Below are 7,817 nucleotides of genomic sequence, written 5' to 3'. Positions count from 1 at the left end.
GACTACCCAAGTTAGAAGATCCAGGAAAATTTGTTGTTCCATGCTCCATCTTAGGAGTAAAATTTGAGGACTCCCTTTGTGACACTAGATCCAGTGTGAACGTAATGTCTAAGGCTATTTGATAGACTAGTTTTCACCAAGGGTATCAATTCCCTATGCAGTTGTAGTACAAAGGGTTATCAATCCAAATGGTTGTTATGCTAGCAGATAGGATGCAATCAGAATTAAGCAAGTCAAGCCAAGCAATAGGGGGGTTTGGTTCTAACAGTCCTAATATAAACAGAGTAAAAGAATATGAACAAGTAAACCACACGACCTAAGCACTCGATGCAAGCAATCGAGTACATAATTGAGTGGGTTGATCGAGTATGCAAGTGAACTATGAACAGCTCGAGGTATTACTCGATACAGGTTATCGTGTACCTGGTCGGGTAAGTGGTCGAGTAAGTAAGGAAAATGCAAGAAATAAAATACGAAAGTTCCTAAGGATGGGGGTAATCGAATCCTAAGTGTTCTGGACCAATACGGATGCCTTACATGCCTCAAGCAGTTATTTCCTAGACAATGAACCTCTAAAACCTTGTCACCACATTGTCGCACTAGTAACAATCAACCTTGAACATACTACCACCCTGTCGCACTAGCAATATGAACAAGCAGGCATTAAGAACAATTCATTTTTGTCAGTACACTTAGAGTTATCTGATTTTGTCACTCAAAGTTAAGTATACCTCTAGCATTGACCTAATCAAGCGTTTTATCTACTCCTTTCGGCCTGTAGCATTATAAACGTCCTAGATCTAATCTCAACCTGTTGGTCTGTTGACCGCATTAAGAACATCAACCTAGAAGGAAATTTATCTATCATAACAATCAACTAAAGCATCCTAACCGATCAAGAACACCTAATCATCTATCCCATCTCTGGAAACTTTGCTACACTACTCGGACATAGAAACGAATGATAAAGCATTAGAAATAAATGAAAATGACATTATTAAAAAGATAGAGTAGAGTTGAAAAGAGTAGGGATAAAAGATCTACGAAAAACTACAAAATAAAAATACAAAAACAAGAAAAATATGTTGAGTCGCTCAGTTCTCTCACAGAAGCTCTCGCTCTCTGGTTTGAGGGTCTGCGGCTTGCTCATTTGCGAGCTAGGGGAAGAGGGGGTTTATATATGGAAACCCATTTGACCTAGCTTCCCAAACCTGCCCGATGGTCTACTCGATGGGGTACACGAGGCTTGAGTCGGGTAACTCCTCGGGTGGATCTTCGGGTTGCTCTTCTCGCTCTTGGATCCTCTTCGATCGTGTTGGGGTACGGACTTGTTCTTGTAGCTCGATGGCTCCTTCGGGTACATGCTCGAGTTGTCCTTGTTTTTCCCCATTTTTGGCTCTTTAGCACCTGTTTTCATCCAATATATGCAAATGCAGAAATGCAACACCCTAAATGCTCTAAAACTTGATTCCTACAGTAAATGGTCTAAAAATGCTAAGTTAGAGGTATGAACAATGCAAAATATGGACAAAAAATGATGCTAAAAACATGTAAATTAGAGTGTTATCAGACTCGCAAACTTAAATCTTGCTAGTCCTCTAGCAAGGAAGTAAGAAGGTACGGTTTGAAAGTGGGGACTCATAACCTTAAGATGCTAACCGAAGGATGTAAGCTATAGTCCTTAGAGATAGTTTAATGGTGCTAAGATCAATCAACATACTTACAAATATTTTTCTATGCTTATTGCCATGCATCGATCTAGCTCAACCTCCAACTAAAGATAAGGAACATCTCTTTCACATTCAATTATGAGGCAGTTCTTTGTCGTTCTCAATACTCTCAAGGTTTCACAACCTATAGCACAATGAAAAAGGCCTCACTCAACAATTCACAACAAGGTTTGAAAGAAGGGTTTGAATTCAAGGATAGGACAAATGAATCGGGTTAAACGAAAAGATTGGTAAAAAGTGGAGTGCTAACCCGAGTTTTAGAGTTACCATGAGCAAGTATTCAAGTTCCATAAGCAAGACAATTAAAGTTCAAATTAAATCCAATAATATAGAGATGTTCTAATGTTCAAGCAAGTGGAGGAAGCATTCAATCGACACAAAGGATCTAAGCAAAGATTTTTCATTTTTTTCCAAAGATTGATCTAGCAACAATGAACTGTGACTAAGGGCTATAGCTTCAATCCTAAGGTTTGATTTTAAACAAGGTGGTTTTAATCATTGTCCCCTAAGATGCATATGCAACAATCCTATATGAAACAAACTAGACTCAATCCTAATATGCAAATGCAACTACATGAACACTCTTTTGTTTTTATTTTTTTTTTTGAAATTTTTCAAATTTTTTTGGGTTTTTTAATGCACATAGATGCCGACTCAAATGAATAAGACTAGCATGCAAAAATTTGAAATAAGAAAAATAAGAAAATAAAACACAATGTTAAATACATTCTAGGACCCTCCCCCAAACTTAAATTACACAGTCCCTGTGTAAATAAAAACTGGAAAAGAATCCAAGAATCACACAAAATAAATTAAACTAAATGCAGTGTTATTTACAAAGTTTGGATGAATGTGGTACCTCATGGGTTGGTGAAGAAGGAGGTTGCAGCAGCCTCCATGCTTGCCAACGTATAGCCAGGGTCGTCTCCGGCTTCAGCAGGTGCCGGTGTTTGCTCGTCAGAGAACTCAGTAATGTGCACGGACGACTTACTCGGACCAGCATCCGAGGTGTTGATCGAGGGTGGGATCGCGTAGCTCATCGGGTAGGGCATCGGGTAGGACATCGGGTAAGGCATAAGAACTGAAGAGAGAAAACACTTAAAACATGAAAGTCAAATTTACAGACCTGCCGTTGGGATTTCCTCCCAAGTGAGCTTGTTTATAGTCGCTGAGCTTAACTTTCAATTTATCTTAGATTGGCGCGGGATCGTCGAGACGCAGAGGTGGTTGCTCCTCTGTGCTCTCATTTGCCATGTACCTCTTCACTCTCTGCCCGTTCACAGTAAATTCTTTCACATTGCTATCAAGAAGAGTGACTGCTCCATAGGGCAGAATGTCTTTAATTTCGAATGGTCCTGGCCATCTTGACTTGAGCTTCCCAGGGAATAGCCGAAGTCTTGAGTTGAACAAAAGGACTTTGTCTCCAGCTTTTAAGTCCTTGTGTCGGATTTTCTTATCATGAAAAGCTTTGGTTCTTTCCTTGTAGATTCTCAAATTATCATAGGCCTCTAGCCGTATCTCATCGAGTTCGTGGAGATCCATTACTCTCTTTTCCTGGGCGATCTTGATATCTAAGTTAAGCAGCTTGGTTGCCCACATTGCTTTGTATTCAACCTCGACCGGAAGGTGGCAGTTTTTCCCATAAAGTAGTTGAAAGGGTGTTCGCCCGATCGGTGTTTTGTAGGCGGTCCTATAAGTCCAAAGTGCATCATCTAGCTTGAATGCCCAGTCGTTTTTCGTGATTCCTACAATTCTGGCTAGTATCGCTTTAATCTGTTTGTTGCTCACTTCTACTTGTCCGCTGGTTTGTGGGTGATAAGCTGTTGCGACCTTATGCTTGACTCCGTGCATCTTCAGCAAGCCATCAAAAACTCTGTTAATGAAGTGGGTTCCTCCATCATTGATCACTACTCTTGGGATTCCAAATCTGGGGAAGATAATGCTTTTGAACATTTTTATTACGACCTTGTGATCATTTGTCGGACTGGCGATTGCTTCTACCCATTTCGACATATAGTCGACTGCCACGAGGATGTACATGTTTCCATCCGAGGGTGGGTTGAACAGTCCCATGAAATCTATTCCCCAGACATCAAAGATTTCGACTTCTAAGATTGGCTGCTGAGGCATTTCGTTCCGTTGACCTATGTTGCCCATTTTCTGGCACGACTCGCATTTTACTATGAAGAGCTGTGCGTCCTTGAACATCGTTGGCCACAAAAGACCAGCTTGGAGTATCTTTTGGACTGTTTTGAAGGTTGCAAAATGTCCTCCATAGGCGGACCCATGACAGTGCTTAAATACCCCTTAGACTTCCTCTTCTGCTATACATCTTCTGAACAGGCCATCCGTACCTTTCTTGTAAAGATAAGGTTCGTCCCAGTAGTAGCTATTTACATCTCTGAAGAACTTTTTCCTTCTGTGAGCGTCATAGTCTTTGGGGATTTCTCCACACACCATGTAGTTCACGAAGTCTGAGTACCAAGGGAGTTTAGCTGACTCGATTGCCATCAACTCGATCGACCGGTTGACTCGGGGATCGAGTGGGCTATCGTATGTCCGATCGTGTGGCTCATTTCTTCCAAAAAGGCGATGTGCACCAGTCTCTCCTCGGGCATCGAATCGTAGATTGGGAGTGGGTCTTCGATTCTCATTCTGGACAAATGGTCTGCTACTCCGTTCTCAATCCCCTTTTTATCCAGGATTTCTATGTCGAACTCTTGCAAAAGAAGGATCCACCTGAGGAGCATGGGTTTGGTGTCCTTTTTCGAATAGATGTACCGTAGGGCGAGGTTGGTTTACGTTTGGACATGCTTCATTTGCTCTACTTTTCTTCTTTGGACACATTTGGCATGGTTCTAGAACCCTCTTCAGAGATGTTTTTGCTGGTATTGATCCAGATTTGGATGCTCAAGTGGAATTTGGGGCATTCCAAAAACTTGGAGATCCAACTACAAAACGACAAGCAGTCTGATGCAACATTGCTTTTTTTCTTCTAGTTTCTGTTTGCGATTTTATTTAATAGGTAGGGTACTGTAGGAATCTTTATTTAAATCGCTGCCGTTTCTTTGACTCTTTTTCTAGAGGGATACTCCCAAGTAAAAAAAACAGGTATGAAAGCTATAATTGTAAACCACGATCAAATTTATGGAAGCATTGGTTTATACATTTCTCTTAGTATCCACTTTAGGAATAATTTTTTTCGCTATTTTTTTTCGGGAACCACCTAAAATTTCAACTAAAAAATGAAATAATTTTTCATTATCTTCATTGACGTAATCAGCCTCCAAATATTTGGAGGCTGATTACGTCAACTAGTCCCCGTGTTCCTCGAATGGATCTCTTAGTTGTTGAGAGGGTTGCCCAAAGGCAGTATATAGAGCATACCCAGTAAAACTTACAAGTAACCCAGATATAAAGATGGCGACTAGGGTTGCTGTTTCCATTATTATAGAATTGAAAGACCACACTGGATCTATGCTAAGATCATTTATTTACAACGGAATGGTATACAAAGTCAACAGATCGTAATGAATACAAAATAAGATTTATGGCTACACAAACTGTTGAGGATAGTTCTAGATCTGGTCCAAGAAGCACTACTGTAGGGAAGTTATTGAAACCATTGAATTCCGAATATGGTAAAGTAGCTCCTGGATGGGGAACGACCCCTTTGATGGGTGTTGCAATGGCTCTATTTGCAGTATTCCTATCTATTATTTTGGAGATTTATAATTCTTCTGTTCTACTGGATGGAATTTCAGTTAATTAGACTGAGAAGAATCTTGAAGTTCTCGCTTTTAGCTCGATACAAAAAAGTAAAGTATGTAGGTCTAACAATTTTAGCCTATTAGCCTTTGGTAGTTCGACCGCGAAATTATTTTCTGCATTGTATATTTCCGGAATATGAGTGTGTGACTTGTTAGAATTGACCCTACGGATAGTACAGAGAATGGGGTCTGTCATCTTTATCAAGATGGTTTTACTTCGTCGGATATTCATTCGAGTATCTGGAGCACGAAATAGATCAAATAGATCACAAAGTATTCGAACTATGATTCATACTTAATACTCAGACCTCGTAGCCGGACTTCTTTCCGTTCTATCTTATAAACTTTAATAAATCAAAATAGTTTTCTGCTTTTAAACTCTTATTTGGATCAAAGGACAAACGCTTCTTTGTATTTTATGTTTTTAGTCATTATAGCTTTTTTTTGATTGAATAAGTGATGATCCAATGGTTCTCACTCAGTGAACTTTGGACTTTGAAGGTTTCATTGAATTATCGTGGTTCTCGTATGAATCTGAGGTTTCAATTGATTAGTTAAGTAGGGTCTTAACAAGAGAATTCCTATCAATAATAAAGAAAACAAGAAGAAATCCCTATCCCCGTTCCATACAAATACCAAATAAAAAAAGATAATAAAGATAGGTAATCTAGAAGATTCAAGAGGCCTGTAACGATCAACACAACATAAAGACGAATGAGCTTACTTGATTTTTTGGCATTTAACCACAAAGACGAGCTTTCGCATTTTGACTCTTTCATATCTTTAAATAATATTGAATGAGAGACAAGTTTAAAACTTTATATTCCATATCTGTTTCAATAAGTATTTGGGTCTTTTTTTGTTTGAGCTGTACGAGATGAAATTCTCATATACAGTTCTTGGAGGGGGAGTAACCTTGGTTTACCTATCTCAATAAAGTTTATGATTGGTTCGAAGAACGTCTTGAGATTCAGGCGATTGCAGATGATATAACTAGTAAATATGTTCCTCCACATGTCAACATATTTTATTGTCTAGGTGGAATTACCCTTACTTGTTTTTTAGTACAAGTAGCTACGGGATTTGCTATGACTTTTTATTACCGTCCAACCGTTACTGAAGCTTTTGCTTCTGTTCAATATATAATGACTGAAGCTAACTTTGGTTGGTTAATCCGATCAGTTCATAGATGGTCGGCAAGTATGATGGTCCTAATGATGATCCTGCACGTATTTCGTGTATACCTCACCGGTGGTTTTAAAAAACCTCGCGAATTAACTTGGGTTACTGGTGTGGTTCTGGGTGTATTGACCGCATCTTTTGGTGTAACAGGTTATTCTTTACCTTGGGATCAAATTGGTTATTGGGCAGTCAAAATTGTAACAGGTGTACCTGACGCTATTCCGGTAATAGGATCACCTCTTGTAGAATTATTACGCGGAAGTGCTAGTGTTGGACAATCCACTTTGACTCGTTTTTATAGTTTACACACTTTTGTATTACCTCTTCTTACGGCCGTCTTTATGTTAATGCATTTCCTAATGATACGTAAGCAAGGTATTTCTGGTCCCTTATAAATAATATAGAATATAGATTATAGATATTTGTACTTACTTATTACTTGGTGAAGGAACGATAGTATTTTATTGCTATAAATATGGATTATTAAAAAAATAAGACATGTATTTGGATATTTCCCTTCAACTCCACAATATTTTATTATTTTTTTGACATAAAAGGTTGAAGGGAATTCTATGAAGAGATAATGGATTATGGGAGTGTGTGACTTGAACTATTGATCGGGCCGTGCAGAAATATGACTTTATCTGCTACATTGGAATTCCCAACCAAATGTGTCTTTGTTCCAACCACTGTGTAAGCCCCATACAGGGGATAGGCTGGTTCACTTGAAGAGAATCTTTTCTATGATCATACCCGACGCTGTCGTGGATGAGTGGGCTCCGTAAAATCCAGTAGATTAAGGGATGGAACATAATCCTGATTATGTTTTTAGTTATTTTGGACTAAAAAAAAATAATTAATAGTATGTAAATGCATTCATTTTCTCTGCATCAACACGATTTATAATACTATCGGAGTGAATACAGGATCTAATGAAGAGTAGAGGGTAGACTCCATTAGTAACAAGTAAATCCTTTGTATTTGAAAAATCTCGATATAATTTTTGAGATTAAGGACGAATTGATAAGGTATGAGACGACCCAGAAAGCACTTAATCATGATCAACTTTTTAAGCTTACGTGGGTGTTGAGCATTTACCTGTAAGAATGGAATTTCTGGAATCTTTAGTTGCAAT

This window comes from Camelina sativa, chromosome 5, assembly GCF_000633955.1.
Source record: "Camelina sativa cultivar DH55 chromosome 5, Cs, whole genome shotgun sequence".
NCBI lineage: Eukaryota > Viridiplantae > Streptophyta > Magnoliopsida > Brassicales > Brassicaceae > Camelina > Camelina sativa.
Note: the sequence above shows the minus strand (reverse complement) of the source record.